General features: G+C 42.2%; 1 long non-coding RNA gene across 5 annotated transcripts in view; it reads left to right on the forward strand.

Annotated features, from left to right (window-relative positions):
• Window positions 1-477: 477 nt before the first annotated feature.
• Window positions 478-22,078, forward strand: part of LOC108019444 (uncharacterized) — a 43,588-nt gene continuing 21,987 nt past the window's right edge. The window contains exons 1-6 of one of the 5 annotated variants that reach the window (XR_010654317.2): window positions 478-593; window positions 14,588-14,873; window positions 14,924-14,983; window positions 15,074-15,337; window positions 15,403-15,762; window positions 15,819-16,321. This is a non-coding gene — a long non-coding RNA (uncharacterized lncRNA). Of the gene's footprint in view, window positions 594-14,587; window positions 14,874-14,923; window positions 14,984-15,055; window positions 15,338-15,402; window positions 15,763-15,814; window positions 16,322-22,078 lie in introns of those variants that run through there. The other 4 variants (XR_005014645.3, XR_005014644.3, XR_011604151.1 and 1 more) reach the window with 4 other exon arrangements.

The raw sequence follows: 22,078 nt of genomic DNA on the forward strand, positions 1-22,078 counted from the left end.
ACTTCAGTTTATGGCCATTTCTTCGAATTTTTCCAAATTAATTACCAGCCTTTGTTGTTCTCTGTGTATGGACGGGGGTTTATGGCAGCGGCGGCTTCTATACAGCATTTAATTGCACGTTTTGGCCAGCACAACAGCCGTGACAGCAGCAACATCAGCAACAGCAACATCGGCAGCGGCAGCAGCAACATCAGCCGCAATGACAATGCCAGATACAAAATAACCAAAGGCAAGTTTTTGTGGTTTTGCCAGGTCGCTTTTCAGCTGGCTCGGTTTTGTCTCCTCTTCGGTTCCTCAACTTGGCCAAGTCGGGGCCGTAGAAAATGTCTATATTATACAAAATATTCGTCTGTCATTAAGGCGGAAGAGTGGCGAGCAGGGAGGGGCGGGGCCGAGCAGAATGGGCCGTAATGAGTTTGTGGTTAGACTGAATCTGCCGCAGAGCATGATGTACAAGTACCCATATTTATATTTGTTCTCGTGCAATTTGCAGCCATACAATGTGGCTGCTTTCCACTCGGTGGGTACTTTACGTTACCGGACGTTCATAATCACCATTTATATTTTCCACTGACACAAATAGCAGCTGGGTGGTAAGTTGTGCATTCGATTTTCAACATTTTCAAATACATGCAGGCAGTATTTTGAATTTTATTTCTGGTTAAGGTTAGTTGAGGTTTTGCAAGACTACACATCCCCTCTTAGATTAAATCTACTGGTTCTCTAGCGATTCGTTTCCGTCCGTAAAAGACCATAATCTTCAGCTTTTCTTGGCATAAATAGTTTCTTTCCACCTCCGTGACCTTTTGGCTTAATGTTTCTTGCCCTTGTTGCTGCAACTAATGTGTTTTCTTGCCCACCCCCGCCCCGCCTCATTTTTCCACGCCAAAAGAGGCTTGGACCTCGCTGTGACCTCCGAGTGGTGTTTGCAGCCAAACACATTTCAGCATGCTAATTAGTTGGGGGCAGAGGAGGGCGACTCCCCGCAAAGCTTTTTGCGCCCATTTCCCCATGCGTGTTCATTATAATAATTTCTCATGCGTTTGTCTGGCTCTGTATTTGGCCGGGTTTAATTAATGACTGCTAAGCTGCTAGATACCACTCCCAAATGCGCTGTGCATGCTAGGGGTTAATTGGGTGTCGGAACGTGGGTTAATCCAGACGGCAGAGAAAGAAAATAGCAGTTATGACATGGTCATGTACCTTTTTTAGGGGGGTAACAGAAGTATCTTTGAACTGTGTGTCCTACAGCGTTCTAATATTTTCCTGGTATTATTTCTCTCTGTGCTCCTGCACATCCCCTGGCCAGCAAGTCCGATTGCGGCCAGAATGCAGGGCGCATGCAATTCAAACGCGTGTGTTTTCGAGTGTGTTTGTGTTTGTGCTGGCAACACGTGGCAGCGTCAAATCTGAAATGTAAAATCCGAAAACGGGGCGCCCCAATCAGCCCTCACATTGTTGCAGCTCCCTGGGCGCTTTTGTTGTGGCGACTGCTCTTTTCCGCTGCCACGTTTTGTTACACAAAAGACCAAGTTACACTAGTGCCCAAGAAGCATAGATACACATTCGTATCTACGGGTGTGCGGGCTTATAAGTATATTTTTATGATTGCGAGCATGCACATGTTTTTTTCTTGCCATGCCACGCATTTGCCATATTTATTGCGTACACGTTGCGAAATATAATCGAGCACTCTGCCCAAAAGGTAGCTCAGGTCGTTCGATATAGTGTGATTTTTATAATCTATCTAAATCTTTGCTTAGTCAAAACCTGGTACCTTAACAGCTGCAAGTTTAGAAACTGTTTCCACGTTTAATGAATGACTTACAATTATCCATTCACATTTAGAAAGATTCAAAATGTTCTAGTCACCGAACTGAAAAGTAACTTTCAGCCACTTGTATAACCTCCCCGTAGAGTATCTGACCCACCACATCACAACTTTTCGAAACGATTCCCCCACTTGATATTTTTGTGGTGCGCTCTCCGCACCAAAGTCGCATGTGCATTTGCATGTGACCGATTGAGGTTTATGAATATAAATTGTTTGTTAATTAAATCCAACAACAATAACGGCCAGCAGGATCAACAATGGGGCAGACAACTGTGGGATGGTGGGGGAATGCTGGGATGGTTGCTGGTTGTTTGTTGCTTGGTTTGGCTAGACTTTAATACCGGAAATTGATTAAAAGCTCATTTCATTTGCCTGCCGTACGCCTGTGTTGCAATTGCAGTTGCAATTGTAGCTGCGACCCCTCCTCGCTGTCATAATTTGCCGTTTGAAATGATTATGGTGCTACACACACTCGGTAATTGCAATTGCCCATGTTGCAGATGTAGTTGTTCCAGAGGAAATATCCATGCACAACATGCTGAATTATGTGGCTGTTGTTGCTGCTGTAGTGCTTGTTAATTCGCAGACTGGCGCTATACCTTTCATTGTTGATGATTTAAAATTTAAATGGACAAAGAGGATTTCGGTATTGCGGGACAAATGAGCCTTACACTTTTTGTACCGTTAATGTATAAGTAATTATTTCTTGTGTTCCATTGATTGAGCAAATAATCAAATGATTAGTTATTATCTATCTTTCTGAATCCACTCGATGCCTAAACTCAATTAGTATGCAAACGTTAAGTCAAACAGAATAAATGAGTGATATACGAATACAAAATATTGAAGATAGCATAAATATAATTTTTCTCCGGTTTTAAAATGAAGCTAAATGAATTTCATCTAATTTCAATATAATGATACCATCCTGAAAATATTTTGTCGTATCTTTTAATCCATTTTTTCTAAAAATATTAAAGTATCGCCCAAAGTGTTGTTGCTCTGGGCGTAATTTGACTGTATGTACCCTTTTAAAGAATTATGAAATACCGAATTTTTTGACACAAAGTACCATGGTAACTGAACCGCCCCGCAGAGAGTCCTCGTGAATGAGTGCAAGATAATTGTAATTGAGTTTAATGGCTCTGAGACAGGTTGCCTAATTGCAGGATTACGCTCGCAGAAAGATTAGAAAATGCTTTCATATCTGGCATTTTGCCGGCTGGGTGAACTTGCGTATTCTGCTCGAGTTGCTCGGAGAAGTTATCTCATTTGTTTTTATCGGCCGGGGCGGTCCGTGGTGCCAACAACCCTCGAAAACCCATTTATGGCAACTGGGAATTATTTATTTTCCAAAACATTTGCCCGGAATATGGCCATGTAATGTCCAACTTGAACTTTAATGGGTTTTCCACTTCCCCGAAAGGCCGTTACATTTTCCTCTCGCTCGCCGGCGTTTCTGGCCCATCCTTCTCCTCGCTTGCCATAATTTTTCTGCCAATTTCAGCCACTGGGAAAGTTGGCCGACTCTCGCACTTACACGTATTTACGTTGCGATTTTATTTCCTGTAATTTTTACGATATTACTTATTTTTATGCAGCTCACAGCAGATCGGCGGGGGGAACGAGGGCCACATGTGCGGCAGGAGGTCGGGGCAGCGTTTAGCTTTCATTTTGAATTTTATGCCATTTTTATTGCTTGTTGTGCGCCATGTTGCTGTCGTCGTCGCCGTTGTTGATGTTGCTGATGGCAGCCGCATTATTGGTTTTTGAAACTCGAGCCCGGCCACGACAGAAATTAAAATAAGGGGCGAGGGGAGTGGCGCCCGGAGCTATCTGCGTGGAAATGGGGATGGCCAGAACAAAGGAACACTGCCACAGCCACAGCCACTCAAAAACCCAGACACGGCAGCAACTCGCTTCCAAATTCCCCACAGCAACATTAGTCAATTGGAATTCGACGCCGCTTAATATTAATATTTGCCCGAGTGCGCCTTTGTTGGCATTACGTATTGTTTTTACAGTTGCCCGGCTTATTTATTTCTAGCATTTGTTATTATTTAATTTAAATATTTATGCAGCGTGTCTGGCGTGACTCTGGCGCATTATAATTACCGCAACAACAGGCCGATAAGCGGCAGCCCGTATACTTGATATTTGGCCGGTCTCGTTTCGAGGTTTCGCTGTAATGTTCGGCTGGCTGCCGCCGCATTATATGGGTAATGGCTACGTGCTGCTATGGGCCGACCTCGATAAGTGGGCTGTGCCCCGGTCCGCCGATCAGCCGATCGACCAGGCATCGTATATAGATATAGCTGAAGCTATAGCGGACCCATGTGGGCAGGCGTTGTAAGCATTAGCATTACGCTGCATTACAGCCCACCGTCGCGGTGTCCCAATGCAATTGGCCAATTATCGGGTATTTCATGCCGCAACTGATCCCAGACTTTCATAGCCATCCCAGGTGCATTTCAAAGTTGCGCCTAAAACCGATGTAAAGTTTGAATTAAAATGTGTGCAATAAAAATTATGTAAGCAATAAGACAGCGCAGATTTGCTGTTGTTTTTTCTTGAAATGGAAGTTACTATATTGCAAACTTATTGATCTTTGTAGAGTTTCTTACGAATATTTTTTACTGGATAATAATTCCAGATAGAGAAGAGGATGTATACAAAAGTAATCTACTTAGTCATATCATTTTAGGCACTTTGCAAAGACTAATACTGCTTGGAAAGTAAAATTGGTTCTGGTCTCTTCCATTTTCTCGTTATCAAGCACAAGACGTATTTGTATCCAGTTTACTTCAATAGACGCTGCACTCTAGTTAAAAAGTTCTGCGGAAAACCATCCAAGTGGACTCTCTGTTTATATAAAATTGTAGGCTCTTACCTTCCGGCTCGATCCCCCCACCGAGCACTCGTGGGTCTACAATTAAATACACATCGAAACCTTTGTGAGCCCGATAATCATCTGGATGTCTGCGCAGCCACATGCGTTGTTTGTTAATGTCTGCGCCATTATTTGATTTATATTTTCCATATAAACACTCCGATGCCGGGCTTCTGCCGCTGCCACTGCCATGCCGCTTATTGATGTTTGTCCAACTCGCAATCATTCAAAGACCAAACCAGTTGGTCACTCGACCATTTCCAGTAAACTCAGTTAAGTGGGGCGGTGGGGGAGGGAGGAGGGCGGGGAAGCGGAGACAGGCACTCGTCAGTGGCCATCGATCAGGCGATGGTAAATGTTTTTCCAATTTATTTCCATGCTTTACTTGGCCGACGAGCAGCTAACTTGGCCAGGGACTTGGCTGCTAGTTTCAGTTTCAGCTTAGTTTTTCGTGCAATTAAATTGAGTTATTTGCGTTTTGTCTGGTCAAAGTTCTAGCCGGTCTGTGTCTCTTGCACGTCTAGAAAAAAGTAGTAGCTTTCTCTAATGGGGTTAATATGTGGAGTGTAATACTATATAGATGATTTCAGAAGGAGGATAAGAAGTATTGCCAGAACAGGAAAGTGAATGGCACCTATCAACTATTCGAAATAGAATTTAAACCTAAATACATCACGGCGTGATTAGTCTGAGTGTACCGTCCATGGAGTCTGTCTGCAGGTCTGATTCTGTTTCTGCTTCAAATTGAATTGGCCTTTGTGCGGACACTCGGGCACTCATGTATGGCACACATGTGCCCATTCCCATTCCCATTCGTCCACACAATAAAAGCCAAACAGAGCGACGCTCATTGAATAAATAATCGAATAAAATGTGCTGCTGCTGTGCGACTTCTTCGCATTTCTGCTCTCTTTTTGTTGCAAAATATCCAATTTCCAATTTCAAATTCCAATTATATTGCTCTACGCTTTTTATTATTATTATTGCTGTTGCTGCTGTCGCCGGCAAGAGCAATGAAAAATCAATATTGACATGAATGTTGACTGGAGCCGGAGGAATCTGAATTCCTGCCACTCACACTCGCCCACTTGGGCGAACAGCTCAATAAGGACGACTCCTGGCGGCGTTGGACGGAGGGAAGTGGCAGCCACGACAAAGTTACAGCCAAGTCTTGGCTCTCGGCAAACAAACTCATGCCGGCATCATGGGAATGTCCATAAGAAGTTGCCACAAACGCACACATCTGCCATTTTCCCTGTGCAGTCGTGAGGAGCCATGGAAATGCAACTGCCACGAACATCCCGTGGACGAAAAGTTGCGCAGCTCAAATATTTGGAGTCTTGGCTGGACGAAGAACACATCCAAGGACCCATATAGGGGATACCAGAAGTACGCCACCAAATATTTACAATTATGCAAATTTTAATTCACCATCAGGACTCACCAAACATACGGATTTCTTTGTCTTGTTTTTATAACCATGAATGAATTTTCAATTAATTGTATATCAATGGAAGTATCTCAAAGTTTATATATTAACCTAACCCATGGAATAGTAAATAATTCTGACAGTAAGATACTTTGTAAATTAAATTGCAATTTATTAAACTTAAATACATACAAATGTACATTTGTTTAAGTATGAGCTTAAAGAAAAGTACATGTTACTCTGTAGGAGTTTAAGAGCTAGATGGTTTAAAAATGTATCTATTTCTCAACAATTTTACAGTATCTTATGCTATAAATTCATATAGAGTGAACAAAGCTCATCAATTTTGAAATTCTCTTCAAGCCTTTAGGAAGAAAAGAGGCTGACTCATTTTCTTCAAAGAATTTATCAGCTTGACTAATCAGAGTGCCAAACACTTCCAACGAACAGGTCCCAAAGACATTGCGCATACGCCCCGTCGCCTCGCAGCCAAGTTCTTCTCTGTGAAGACTTCCCCACTAATTGCTGCCATGTTGCAAAGCCAAATGGTCACATCCGCTGCCCAGTTCCCTTCCGATTCGCCCGCTCTCCAATCAATCGAAAATAGTTTTCAGTCGCTTCCCTTTTATTTTAGCTTAGTCAAACCGGAAATGTTGCTCGGCAGGGGCAGCGGATTCAGCATCCACAGCAGGCGGCGGCAGATAAATTGCTTAATTACAAATATTGTAGGCAGCCGAAGTTGCAAGTTGCCAGTTGCAAGGAAGTTGTCCCCGAGAACTTCCCAGGCGCTGTGAGAGAAAATATGCGCCAGCGACTGTCATGCAAATTAGCAAGAAAAATTGCATGCCAAATGTTGTTTGTGTAGTCGCAGCCAAGTCAAATGTCTATAATTTAAGCAGAAAACAAGCGACAGATACATGCAGCAGCCGCAACTGCGACTGCAGGCAAATCTCTTGCAGTTTCTTTCCTTTTTGCTGCTGCTGCTGCTGTTGCAAAATTTATACACGCGGCTGCCGCAACAAACAGAAAAGCAAATTTAAAAAAGGAGAGAAAAACATTACTGGCTGTTGCTGGCTAATTTGCCACAGCAGGCAATGGAAATTGTTGATGTGCAAAAATGTTGCTGCCGCTGTTGTTGTTGTCGTGTAAATGCCATAAATTAGTTTGTGTCAACAGACACAGAAAAGCGGAATTAAAAATTGCATTTTATTTATTATTTTATTTTTACTTTTATTTTAACGCCAGCCGCTTTTTCTCCCGTTTGTGTGACGGCCATTTCGATGCTTCTTTTCTCCCCGGTTCAATCGGATTTATTATGTTGGCTTGGTCTTTGCCCACGGGTTTGGATTAGATTCGACTTTTTGCCGGAGAGTTGACTGGTTTTTCGCAGCCTGCATATTTGGCATTGGCATGCACACAAAATTATTGGCCATATATTTCGGCGCTTATGGCCGCACAAGCTGTGAAGGTCGTGTGGGCGGGAAAGCGGGGAAATCGGATGTGCACCAGAGCCAAAATCAATGGGACCCTGCCACACACATCCACCAGCTCACTTGTGCAAGCCAGAGATTGGACGTATTGATAAATGCCATTTGAAAATGTTTTGCAATGCCCGTTGGACAATAAAAGCAAATTGAATTACATAAATGGAAAATGCTTATGGAAATCGCTGCTGGCTCTGGCTGAATTTCCATTCGCAGATGAAGTTGCCTGTTTTTGGCAGAATGATTCTCTGTGGCGTGTGATGTAACATCGGCAGTCGCAATCAGCGTAACGCAAAAATCCCAGATATAAAGCCGGCTATGTCTATCTTGTTTTATCTTCTATAATTTTTCATGCTTTGCAAAGTATTTTCAATATATTTTTAAAGCGTTATTAATACCGGCATTTCAAGGTTTTGAGATGGTTGAACTGATATAAGAATACTTATGATGTTGATAAGTGTAGGAACAGATATTTAAACTAAATTTTAATTCTTTTATTTAATCAATTATTTCTATTACAGAGGTTTTATTGGAATAAATGTGGCTCCATTTTTTGAGTGATTCAGACCCTAAGAGCTTTTCTTCCCACTGCCTTCGTTGGCTTTCTTTGCAAGTTGACAATTTGTCAAGATTTCCGTTGCGTCATAAAGTCAGCAGCTCTTCTGCTCAGCTCATCCGAGCGCATCGCATTTTCTCGAAGGTCCACTTATATACGTATTTATATGTGTTCCAATATATATCTTGGTCCCCATTCTGTGGGTGCCGGCAATTGAACAAATTGCGAAGCGTACAAACAACCCACGAACTGCGAGCTCGAGCTCATAAATAAAATGCCAGAAATCCTAATTGTAAAAGTTTTCATTTTTATGACAAAATTATACCAATATATTACGGGCGAAGACTCGACGTCGACCCACCACCCACATGGCTCTTTGGTAGCTCGTTAGGCCAATAAAAAGACGGAAAGAAAAATGAAATCAATGGCAGGGCAATTCCGAACCAGCAGCGACCAAAGTGCTGTGAGGAATTTCGAGCAACAATGAAAACCTAGAGAGGCAAAGGGAAATCCCACAATTCACAAACAACAATGGCAAATAAATTAAATTAGTCGCAAGCATATTTCAAAATTATACGAGTGTATGTATAACCGGAACAGGCTCATCCACGATCTATATAAGTCGTTCTATCTCTTTCGGCGGGGCCAAGGATGCAGGCCAGCAAATAAAACATAGGAAACTGGGGGCGAGGGACATTTTTATATTTTATTTTATGTATGCCGTGGGCGAATGTTACATAAAACTCGTTTATGGCCAAAAAGGGTTGGGTCCGAGAGTTTTACGATGGCCTGCTCGCCAGTGTTGCAGCAGTCTGTCTATCCGGCACCCTGAAATTCAGTCAAATTGCCTCCCAAAACGGGGATATAAAAAGAAGCTTTTCTTCTCCCGGCTTTTTTATTTTTGGGTCGCACCTTTAAAGGAGTCTTCTACAAGGACCAACTCCCCAGATACAGATACAGATACAGAAACAAGCGCACGGATACTTATACGGCACCCACACAGGCAGACACTCGACTGAACCTAACGACATAATAAAACCGGCATTTTTATGCATGTCTGAGTAACTTCATGAGCCAGACCAGACCGTTTCCCCCACCATCCCCAGCACACCTCCCACCGCCCACCGCCACGCCTTGCAGGAGTTTTCCTGCTTTTCACTTCCATTGCAGACAGTCGGCTTTTTCTGTTTCAGGTTCACTGGAAGCCACTGGGGGTTCCCGTGGGTTCACCCGCTCCGAGGAGCGATTCTGCGCAACTCGCCCCGTCTTTCTCCGGAGATTTCCCGGCCCGGCTCTCCGGTTCTCCGCTGAATGGAGAGAGTTTGCGCAGTAGAAAGGCGTGTCACAGGAGCAGCCGGAAAACAAAGGAAAAGCGGTGCAACAACAGCAACAATCGCCGCATTTCGGGAAGGTCGTTTGCCAACAGTTGTAAAATGGCCCAAGCCGCACAGCTGGACAGGCGAGGCGAAAGAGACGGGGCTAGTCAGGCGAAAGAGAGGGCACGACACCCGCAGAAGAGGGTCACACATTTATGCAACGAGGCGTCGACCGGCATGTAATTAACTTAAGCCGAGCCTTCCCGACGACGTCGGTGGGTGGCATGGCCATGGGTGTGGGATGGGTTTGGGATGGGTGTATCATAGTACGGGAACGATAGTGTGGCAGGGGGCGGAGGACTCGTTCTCCGAATGCCGAGACACTGGCTGATACATCCAGACGAAGACCCAGCGAGTCTGGGCAATACATATGTACCGTGCTGTATGTGGCACAAGTGTGCTATGTACTACTCGAGGTCGTTTGCCGGCACTTGCTCAAACAAATGAGGCAGCGCTCCCACAAAGGGCCTACATAGGGAGTGGGATCCCGACAGCAGGGGTGAGCACGGTAGCTGTGGATGGTGCTGCCGAAATCATAAAAGTATATTAATCAAGGGTAAACAGCAATATGTCCGACTAATACTGCACATTTATTCGGCTTGAGACATTTATTTTAGGTTGAGGACAATCAGGCCCATACAAACAAAGTTGTATAACCGTACATTCAAGGATTTGTAAAATATTCGAGGCGCTTTTTGAGCTGGATTTAAGAAATACGAATATATTAATTTTAAAATATGCAACCTTCTTTAATTCCAACCTCTTTAAATCTTGCAAGCATTATACTTTGGCTCCTAATTTGTACCATCGCGTATTTACTTCAAAGTTGCATGTACTTTAAAAATCAGCATAACTCCCTCCTTAAAAACTGAAGTATATATTATCTTAGCCACATCTGTGTCTGTTTCCGCACCGAATACATGTGCCTGTGTTAGCTCAAGTTAACAAAAGTGCCAGGCACATTTGCGCTCTGTTGTTACTGCTGTTGCTGCTATTATTGTTATAAAATATGCTGCATATGCCGCACGGATGATTGTGCTTGCACAACTTCAAAAATAAAAGTATTAAAACGAGAAAAATGAAACACTTGCGACAACAATGCTGTGCAAGAACCAAAGGCCCGGGAAGTTCACTTGGCTCTGGGCACTTTTTCCATCGCCACATGTGTGTACACAGCTCGGGAAACTTTGCAAAGCCTTTCTTGACACGACCAAAGTGACGGAGTCTCGGGGCAAATGAATATTTCACGGAAATGATGATGAAACTAAGGAGGAATTCCATTAGCCTGCAACACGACGAAATTTAGACATTGAGGCATATTAATGGGTTTCTTGAATATGAAATAAAAGAAATGACTGGCGAGAACTCAAACTTTTAACAAGAACTTCGTTTTGGTCGTCTAAAAGTTCTTCCAGAACTTAGTTCATTTAGTGTTTAGATGTCATCTAAGTCTTGCTAAATTTACAAGGCAATGATTTTACTTTTATACTAAGTTTATTAGTTATTACAATTCGGCCAATTGGTTTTAAGTATAGTTTTTACATTCTTCAATATGTTGCATTTTTAGCATCATAGAAATGTTTTTAGTTTATGATTTTGCTTAGAACAAACAAAGTTGATAAATTTCGGTGCATTTTACTTGACAAAGATTTCTTGATAAAAAGGTCGGTCTTAACAAGTTCTCCAGTCGATCAGAAATAAGTACGGGATAGCTTGCTGTCGAGACCTCCACCCTAGCGACATTTCTTGTTTTGCATTAATAAGATTGAAACTTCTTGCAAACTAGCTCCCCTTAATATCTGCTTACTACTTCGAATCATCTATCAAAACTCGCATCAATCAAACGCCCCTCCACTCAGCAAAGTTCCCAACTCAATCAACTGAATGGCAGCCACACCTCTCGATCGGACGACCTACCTCTGGCATAGACGTACCCCTCCCATTCCGGCATTCGCAGGGCCTTAATTGAAAATTGCTGTCATGAAAAATACTCATAAACTACGTTTCTAAGAAGTAGCTCAGACAATCGAATGTATTGTGTGTGTACAATATAAATTTCACATAACAATTGTACAATATGCATAACAATGACGAGTTCCAGTTTCAATACACCGAACCTCATCAAAGTCTGGGGCCCAACAAAGAACACAAGTGTTCCGGTGGACACCAACTTGATCCGAACTCAACCGAATGAGCTGAGCTGAACTCACAAAAACCGTGTTGGGATTATGGATGGAAAACTATTGTCTGGGGCCAGGGCTCGAAAATAGTAAAGCGTGCATAAATCAAAACCTATAAATATTTCTGAGCCAGAGATGAGCTGGATATCAGCTGTGTTTATTTTTACACAGAGAAGATATTTTCAAGATTTTCATATTTTAAGGAAAGTCAAATATTAAGAAAAGTTATAACATTTACATTTTTATTTTCTTAATGTGTTACAGAGCTAAAAGGAGTGCAGTTCTACAATCAAGGTGAGGTATAGAGTTGATTGTTTTCCGTGTAGTGAAGTTGGAGAATTTCCGAGTACGGCCTGGCACTTCAACCCATTCTCCGGGTCGAGGCCTCGCAGTCCAGCTCAAACGCACACTCGGGCGTTTTTGAGTAAGACAAACAATATAAACTTCAAAAACGCTTCGTTGCATATCAAATTAATTACAGAGCGAGGCCCCAAAAAAGAGGAGACAGAACAGACCCGACCAGTCTGTCTGCCGGTCTGGTCTGTCTGACAACCCTTGAAGATTGTTTTCTTCTGCAGGGCCCGAAAACTTTTGCACAAAAGGCGAGTTAAGCTTTTGTGACTGCACGGGGAGGGGGTTACTAGCTGGGGTGGCAGGGAGGACGAGGCGACAGCTGACAGCCAACAACTCATGCACAGTGAAAACTGAAGGCATAATTTATGCCTTCAAAGTGGATTGTTCAAAGAAAACTTGGAACATTTTTCCCCTGAACAACAACATCAACAGCAGCCAGAGCACGTCCTGTCCTCATCCTCATCCCCAGCCCCATTCCCATTCTCGTCCTCGGTTCGTTCTTGTCAACATTGAGAACAATAAAGTCGAAAACAAGATGAATAGCCGGGCCCGAGGATGTCGTCGAATTGGATATGCTCTTTACCTTCTGTATTTCAGGGAATCTTTAAGGACTTCCCTAACCCAATGCCGATCCTCAGAGGATGACAGGAAATGATTGTCTGTGATTGAAAATGAAATAATGCGAGCAGACATCATAGATTATACTTTCAAGTTTGTTCTCTTTTTCAGAACTGGTTTTTGTTATTCGAAAAATTTCAAATGTGACGTGTTCATTTTCAAGAATTTTAGAATGTTAATATCTTAACATTGATTTGGATCATTGTCGTAGCATTGGAATATAACTTCTGGTCTCTTTACTCTTTAGGTATAATTTAGGTTTCTTTAAATGAAAATATAGAGGAAGTTGTTATTTAGTTAGGCCAAAGATATCAGCTACCTATGTCCCACTGTTTCTTTAAAAGGGCATTCGAAGACCGTGGAGACTGTTTGCAGAACAGTGCGGTTTTGTGTGTTTTTCGGTCATGACAAAACAAAATAAGAACTAAAGAAAAACGCAACTAAAACTGAAAATTTGAAACAAAGAGATATGCGGCTACAGAAACAAACCCAGGACTGAAAGCAGCACAAAAACAAGTAGAAGCGAGACCAGAAGGAGAACTGAAACTCATTCATTCCCCAGGTTGGTGCTCAAACACCAGGGACCCCAGAAGATTCTCTGGAAATGGGCCGAGAAGAGTACGATACTGGGAGATTGGGGACTGAATGGGCTAAGCTCACGCACAGCCACGCCCCCAGCCCCGAAAATGTTATTTTAACTACATTTCGGCTTTTTACGGCGCTGCTCCCCTCGAACCTTTGCCCTTTGTCTGGACGTTCCTTATGGCGAAATATTGTACATTTATTAATACATAATCATCTTTGTTGTCGAGCGGCAACATGAGAACCGGCCACATGGAGATTGAGGCCTTCAAAGGTCCCCACGGACGACTTTTGTGTTTCGAGTTCCCCCTGTGTGTTCTCGCCCATTCAAAAATAAAGCAGTAAAATCGTAATAGATATGAGAGCTCCTATCTCTCCATGGTCGAGCCTGCGGTCTATTGTCGTTGTTGTACGTGTTGTTCGCTCGGATCGGGTTCTGGGAAATCCAACCTAGTTAGTAAATTCGAGCTGACTGCCCCGAAAATGTGTTTTTTCTTATTTTCTTTCTGGCCTTTGTTTTTACTTTCAGTTTCCCTCTTCCATTAGGGTTTTGTTTTTGTTCGAGCTGGCTGCTTAGTTGTGCAGAAAGGCCGATTACTCGAATGAGTATAATTTGTTCACGTTGTAGGGTTTGCTTCTGACTTACTAGAAGAGGTTGCCCGGCTTCTCCGAAATATGTATAAACTGCCGAGTACGATAAATATTTTCGTTTGAATGCATTAATCTGGGAATTAGTTGCGGAACAAGCTGACACCGCAGATAGACCCCTGGATTTCAGAGTGGATCATCTGAGGGCGTCGAAGTTGCCTGGAATATGCAGTACATTTTATCGACATGAAACTCAGGTTTTTCACAGAGGTCCGAAGCATCTGCTGGATTAAAACCAGACGTTTAGATTATATTTAATAGTGCATTATTAAACCATGGTTTAATACAAAACACAAAAATAACCTACTTGGTTTTTGTACGTTTTACTTAACGTCAAATACCGTTGACTTTTCTTAAAGTTATTCACTGAAGAAAGCCACTTTTTATTGATCGAAGTTTTTGTATGTAGCATTCATATTTATTGGGTGCAAGTGGAAGAGTTGTCAACGCTAGAATTATGATTAGAATTTTAATTCATTTGAATTCCTATTTTATATTCCCATAAAGGATGACAGCTTACTGAAATTGTACAATTTAAGGCACAGACACACCCCTTTGTGATCCCACCGAAATCAGATTTAGCTATTGTGAATATTTTCCATTTATGTTAATGAGCCATTGTAAAACCTCTTTCAGCCGAGTGTGCAAATCGTTTCCGGCCATCTGCGAGTAGCTCACAATTAGCTGGCCACCAAATTATATCCAGATTCAAAGCAGATGAGGCCATACACAATTACGTCCACAGATCCGATCCGATTCCATTAGCTGAAGCTCGGGACAAGACAAGCGGCCAGTTCCTGTCGCCCGAAATTGGCAAGAAAATCAGCTCAGCGGTCCAAAAAAGAAATGCTAATGAGCGGCGAACAAACCAGTCGAAACGAAAACTGTTTGCCAGTCCATTGTTGAGTGACTAGTAACTAAAGTGAGTGCACCGAAAGAAAAGTACAATTAATTGTATATCAATATTTACAGACACAAGTATGATGTATGCAAATTTATAAATACATACTTTGGTACCACATTAAGGAACAAGTAAGAACTTTTTTAACATTCTTTATTATTTTGAATATTAAACCATCACTTGATTAATATCAACCGTCGAAGCTACCAACTTTTTTTCAGTGCCCCGACTGGCGACTGAATGCCTGAATGACCGACTGAATGAATGAAGGAGAGTACTCCTCTCGATGGAGCGACGCACAATTCAATTGAAACTGTTGCCGGATCGGGACTGGGCTCCGAAGTGGGTTTTGGAAGTGGATGTGGAACTGGAAGAACTGCCGGCTTACCTTACCTTTCAAATTGATGAACAGCAACAAAGGCTGCCCGGGGACAAAGGAAAACCGGGCATAGAAAAGCGACTTTCAAAGTTTCCAACGCGACAATGTGAGTGTATTTTATACACGTTTTTCTTTCTTTTGCGAAATTAATGAACTATTAAAATGTCAAAGGATCTGAGGGCAAGAAACGCCGAACAGTTGGTGACAACAAAACGGGCCAACAATAAAAATGAGTCCAGCCAAGAGAAAACCATAAAAAGATTTTTCCCGTTTTATGAGGCCGGTCCCGCAACCTTCTCCGCGCCCCTGACTTTTTCCTCAGTGTGAGTATGCGCTTTTACGAATTCAAAAAGCAATTTACCAAAGGCATCGTGAAAGGCAATTCGCTGCTCCGTCTCCGTCTCCAAAACAACACGAATCTCGGGTCTCGAGCTGTAAGTGCCTCTAAAGGACGACAAGCAGGTCGAAGTGTCAGAACTGAGACGGGGACTCAGGGACCAGACAAAGCGAGGTCTTCGGCGCACACATATAGTACGTAAATGAGTCGTCCGTGCTGGGTTTTTATTGTCATTGCGTTTTATAGACAGTTTTACGAGCTAACGAAAGTGGTTCTGCTGCGGGCGCAGGAGAGGCCCCGAGATAAAGCCCCCCGATCCGATTCGATGCCGACATATTTGGGGTTTTACGATCCCGCCGCCTTCGCAGCCATTGTGCATTGGAAAACTTGTAAATCACACTTGCCTACGGACCCACGGACAGATATGCGGACAGGCGGACGGGCTCCGTATTGCCCCACATTGGAGCAGACCCCGCGATAAAACATCGCACATAAGATGTATATTAGCGTGTCTGTTAAATTGTTTTTAGTTGCCGACGCGTCTGCAAATGAGCCATTGTTAAAAGGGTGAGGAGGGGAAACTGGCGAGAAAGGGGCGATCTGCGAACTCGGGGCGACTGGGGGTACTTAAGTATTGAAGCTCTTTAAATGTTGCTACTTGTACGGGTGTACACATGTCTGTGAACTCATTCTCGTCTGATGTTGCATTACGAAATGGTTTCATGCTTGTGCATTCCCCACCGCCTTCGGGGAGGGGTGGGTGTGGGGGTGGTTGTCAAGTGGGAGGGGGTGTGGACGGTGGGTGTTACGCGGCCATCGGTGGTGTGAACTCACTGAACTCACAACTAAAGTACGTTGATATTTCGAGGATTTATTTGTTTTCTCATTTGATTTGAAAATGTTCTTAAATATAGAACGTCATTTTTGAAGCAAAAAATGTTTTCGTTTTTCTCGAATCAAGTCGAACTGGCGGTATTTACATTGTATATCTCAACAAATAAACTATTAATCCTATTAGTCAGTAGTCTATGTTAATAAAGAAGTTGCTAAACAAACCCAATTTAACTTTTCTCATCTCACCATTTCTTTTTAATATCAAGAACATTGATACCAAAATGAACTTACACGGTTTTTAAGGACATATGTTCTCAATTCAAGAACAATGTACTTGTTCTTTCTAGCTCTAGAAAAGCATAGTTTAGAATCAATAAATATTTTCATTTACTATTATCATTTTAATATGAATCCTTACAAATCCTTACAAAGAACGCACCACAAGTTTCTTCCCCGTATCGCGTATCTTGGCACACACCCAATTACACTTTATGTGTCAATTTGGCTCCAACTCATTCAGTCATTTCTTCCAGCGGAGTTCTTCTCGTGTACTTTGTAGTTTGCGGGGCGCGAGAATAAAGTGCGAGTTTGAAATGTTTTGCAAGCATCTGTTAATTGTGCCGCATGCATTTTTAATGTCATTTACCTGGCGACCGGCACTGGTCCTCGGCTGATTTCTAATTAAAATGCACATCGCGGGAGGCGAGGAGCAGCATCTTCTTCTGCGTTATCAACAACTTTCAACCTCATCAAAGCGACTGGCACTTTGGAAATTAATTGCTGACTCTGACTCACGCCACTGCACCCTCTGGATCTCTTTTCATCTGGCTCTTGAAGACACTCGACACGTTGGCGCAATAAAAATAAAACTCATTACGATAAATTGCATGGGGCGAACGGAAAACAGAGAGCTAAACGAAAAGGTCGCTGCCATAATTCAAAGGAAATGCTCAAAAGTCGTTCCATCCACAATCCGATTCGCAGTTCGGTCACTCGAAGCCATTCAGAAAGGCGAATAAGATTTCATTCGAATTTTGAATTTCTAATTCGTGTGTAGTTGTCTCCGTCGCTGTAATGAAGCACAAGGAATCAGAAATGAGAAATGAGAATCAGGTTGTGTGCAATCGCTTCTACGGCTTCAAGTGAATCAGGTTTGCAAATCTCTTTCGCATGAACGACAGCATAGATACGAATTCTCCCCCGACGACCTTCCCCGCTGATTTCTCGAAAACTTTTCATTTCGCTTTGCATAATTTACAATTTATTATTTTGCGTAATTTATTGTACGTGCCGCAATTTATGCATAAAATGTTGAACACAACGCTTCATTAATCAGAGTCCGAGTTTTCCCACAGTCCCAAGACTCTACAAGCTACACCGAAAAGAATTTGGGAAGTCTAAAAGTTCCAATAAAATGGCAACCGCTACAAAGTTGTTTCTAATCCATTGATGACTATTTAGGTTTTGTATTATAGAGACACCTTATATTTTCGGGAATACTGTCGATCAGGGGGCGTATCTCCAAAACTCAAGAACAATTTTTCTGAATGGGCCCGATTTCTTAGCAATTTATATAAAGAGTAAACCGGCGGTAAGACATGGTTCTCTCGTAATCAAATTTATAAGATTCGGGTCTTAAATACATTTTTTTCACGTATTTTCAATTAAAGTAATTCAATTTGAAGTGAATAATATCCAACATATAGACAGTTTTTAATGGTATTTTCTCTGTGTATAAGCTGCCATTTCCTCCACCAGGCCGCTCTCTGAAATACTAATTAAGCTTAATGTAATGCACATATGCGATAAGTCGGCGGGGTTAGCCTACCCGAGATTATAACGACTGGCCTCCCTGGCAGCACAATATATTTATATTGTATTTAGGTGGCTTGTCAGCCGGTGATTGATGTGGCAGCGGCTGCTGGCTTTGGCTTTTCTGCCATATTCGGCCCACAAAGCCGGGCTTCAATCCAATCCGAGACTCTGGCGGTGATAAATTGTTGCTCAAACAATGCGTATGACTTTTCAAAATAAATTCATAAACTTGTAGTTTGAGAACGGAGCCTGTTTCTGGGTTGGGTATCGTATTGGACAGAGAAGATTACTAATAGACAAAAACGAGTGTGTGAATCAATGTGGGCATTGCGTCAGAGAAGAGATAAGATTCATGCGTGTGCTTAACTCTTTTGTTACTTTTCTGGCCGTGCCTTACTCATGATCAAACTATTTTTCTTTCAAAATACTTGATTTCTAAATAGCCCTCATCAAATTACACACAGCAATAAACACAGTTATAACAAGGAAGAACGCTATAGTCGAGTACCTCGACTATCAGATACCCGTTACTCAGCTAAATGGAGATATGCAAGCAGCAAAGCGAGATTAAAATGCGCCACCTACCGGCGGTATACAGATTTAAGCGTTATGGGCGTTAGAGTGGGCGTGGCAAATTTTTTTTTTGGACCAATCGCTAGGTATTGTCGAGACCAATACATTTCAGTTAAAATTTTTTATCTAGCATAACAATTTTGGGCGTCACAGGTTTTCGCGGTTTGTGGGAGTTAGAGTGGGCGTGGCAAATTTCTTTTTGGATCAATCGATAGGTATTGACGAGACCAATACATTTCAGTTAAAATTTTTTATCTAGCATGAAAATTGTGGGCGTCACAGGTTTTCGCGGTTTGTGGGCGTTAAAGTGGGTGTGGCAAACTTTTTTTTGGATCAATCGATAGGTATTGATGAGAACAATACATTTCAGCTAAAATTTTTATTCTAGTATCAAAACTGTAGGAGCCACAGTTTTGGGCGGTTTGTGGGCGTTAGAGTGGGCGTGGCACTGTGCTGAAACAAACTTGCGCTGCGTAAGAAGCTCAGGAATCTGCACGCCAAATCTCAATAGCCTAGCTCCCATAGTTTCCGAGATCTCAGCGTTCATCCGGACGGACAGACAGACGGACAGACGGACAGACGGACAGACGGACAGACGGACAGACGGACATGGCTAGATCGACTCGGCTAGTGATGCTGATCAAGAATATATATACTTTATGGGGTCGGAAACGCTTCCTTCTGCCTGTTACATACTTTCCGACGAATCTAGTATACCCTTTTACTCTACGAGTAACGGGTATAAAAAGCTAGCTTCGGCAGGTCGACTTTTATGGTGTTTTGCGTGTTATTGTAGTTTGATTCTTTATTCTTAATTCGTTATTCTATAATCTTATAAAAATGTTCTATGTAATTAAGAACAGAAAATAATTTTATTAAAAACAACGCAGCTATAATTTTGTTTTATAAATGTTATTCCTCTGGGAGCTGTAGAATAAACTTTTCCGATCCGTTCCGTTCCAACTTCTAATATGTTATATTTATAATTTATCTTGACATATCAATATGTATTAATTTTAAATACTTTTGTTTACAATATAAGATATTTAAGTACAATAAATTATGACGTGTAGTCAACAATCAAATAACAAAATGATAATAGTATATAACACAGTATAATAATATAAATACGAAATCTAAAATGTTAAATGTTCTCCCCTCTGGCAGAGCTTCCAAACTTTTACCCTGGAAAGCGATACCTTTACATCCATGCCCTTTAAGATATTTTTAGTTTTTCGACTTTATATAACAGACGTCTACGCTCACTCCCCCGGTGCGCTTCGTCACTACGTAAACAGTCGCCCACAGTGATAATCCTGCTTAAAATATTTTAAAAACTGGCTGCCAAATGTTCTCATAACAACCCGGCTCAGCAAACATTTGGTAATATAAATATTCATTAGACTAATTTATGAAGATTTCGTTTGCAGATCCCCCAGACTTCTTACAGATTTTGAATGTGACCCGGCGGGATTATGGATTTTAAATGAACGCACAATGGGTCATCTTTCAATTCCATTTGAAAGTATCTCATAAATGGGCACGCTATCTGGCTGCCGCCTGTATCTTATGCTTATTCCGTTCCATTTACCCGCGTACCCAGGCATTTCTTTCGCGACCCTCATCATAACTTTCGGCCCTGGTTTATTGTGCCAGCTCGTTTGTTTGTTTTCACAAAATTAAATGCAAACAGCGAGCTCGCAGACAACTTTGTGTGGCAGGCGCCCCATATGCGCGATGCGATGCGATCGAATGTCAAGAAGTTGTATCCCCAACGTTCGCTTGGGCTTGGTTCCCGAACTAAAAGCCAAATAAACAAATGGACGGCAGTGAAAAGTGTATAGAGCTCGGAGAGATTTCAGTGCCGATTTGAAGGCGAATTGGGCAGAAGAACAAAGGCCAGGAGACCAGAAAGCACCAAGCGCGTAATTCAATTAAAGGCGAGCATTTTAAGAGCTTTCGGCCAGAACCGAGAACCCAAACGATTTCCGTTGGTCGCCTGCCAGAAAACCCAGAAGAATCGCTTCTTTCGGCGGTGTACCGCCTGACTTTCATCTATTAAAATATACAAATTGCTTTAGCTGGCTGTGGGTGGGATGGGCAGTTGGGGGCTGAAGGGCGTTGCCTCTTGTCGCCCTTGTCACTTCACACGGTCTGCTGCACAGTTCGAGGGGTTGCGGGGTTATGAGACCGTAGGACTGGGGACTGTGGCACTGCGGGGGTGGCTGTCCCATGCGCGCTCGTCTTTGACATTTTTAAATTGATTTTTTCGCCGCTGGCTCCATCGACAAAAGCCACATCAGCTCAGGTGTATCCGTTCACACGCCACCTAATTAGTTTTGCCGGCAGGTAGGTAGATAGTGGGGTGGGTCTTAGGGGGGGGGGCAGTGCCACTCGGGGATGGTTAAATTGGCTTAATCATCGGACATTTTTCATTTACAAAATAATTGCATCTAATTCGAGGCGCGTGTAATTAAAAGTTTTTCAACAGCAAATTACTTTTTCATTGATCGATTCGACTCACTGCACAGGAAACAAAATAAATTATTAATGGATGTGTACAGATTTTAATTATTTATCAAGATACAAACAAATCGCATCTAAATATTAGATATTCATTAAATATTTTTAGATCTTTAATAAAAATGTATAAATTCAGGTATCCTGCACCTAGTCATAATACCAAAAATACATTTTTATTATAAATGGATATTTACAGATCTTACTTATTTATCAAGATACAAAGAAATGCTATTTTTTCAGATCTTTTATAAAGTTCTTGCACCTTGTCATAATTCTAAAAATACATTCTGAAAGAATTTGCTTTACTTGCAGGAATGTCCCAAAGTAGTCAGATCATAAAACATTTTACCGTGTGCAATTCGATTTAACTTGAGTTCGAGTCGCTGGGTGTGACCATCGCCAGGGCGCTGTCTACAAATTGTAAATTGATTTTTATCGATTTCCCATAATCAGAATTATTATGGAGAACGCAAAATATCACTCGGCTCGTTATTGCTCACGTCTCGAGTTGCGGCAAGTCTCTTGTCTCGAATTGAAAGTTGATTTTACAATTTGATAAGCGTGCGCAAATTACACGAGAGACCTGCCCCGGGCCTCGAACTCCCATCCCCTGTCCCCCGGACATTGATGTGTTGGCATACGCCTATAAATTTGTTGATTATCAGTCTTTTTTAATGAATTTGGAGAGGCCGCGCCCCATGCGAGTTGTTGAATGCCGAATGCCCCCTGCCTCTTGCCCCTGGCCGCATGTACACATGTACTCCC

This window comes from Drosophila suzukii, chromosome 3, assembly GCF_043229965.1.
Source record: "Drosophila suzukii chromosome 3, CBGP_Dsuzu_IsoJpt1.0, whole genome shotgun sequence".
Taxonomy (NCBI): domain Eukaryota; kingdom Metazoa; phylum Arthropoda; class Insecta; order Diptera; family Drosophilidae; genus Drosophila; species Drosophila suzukii.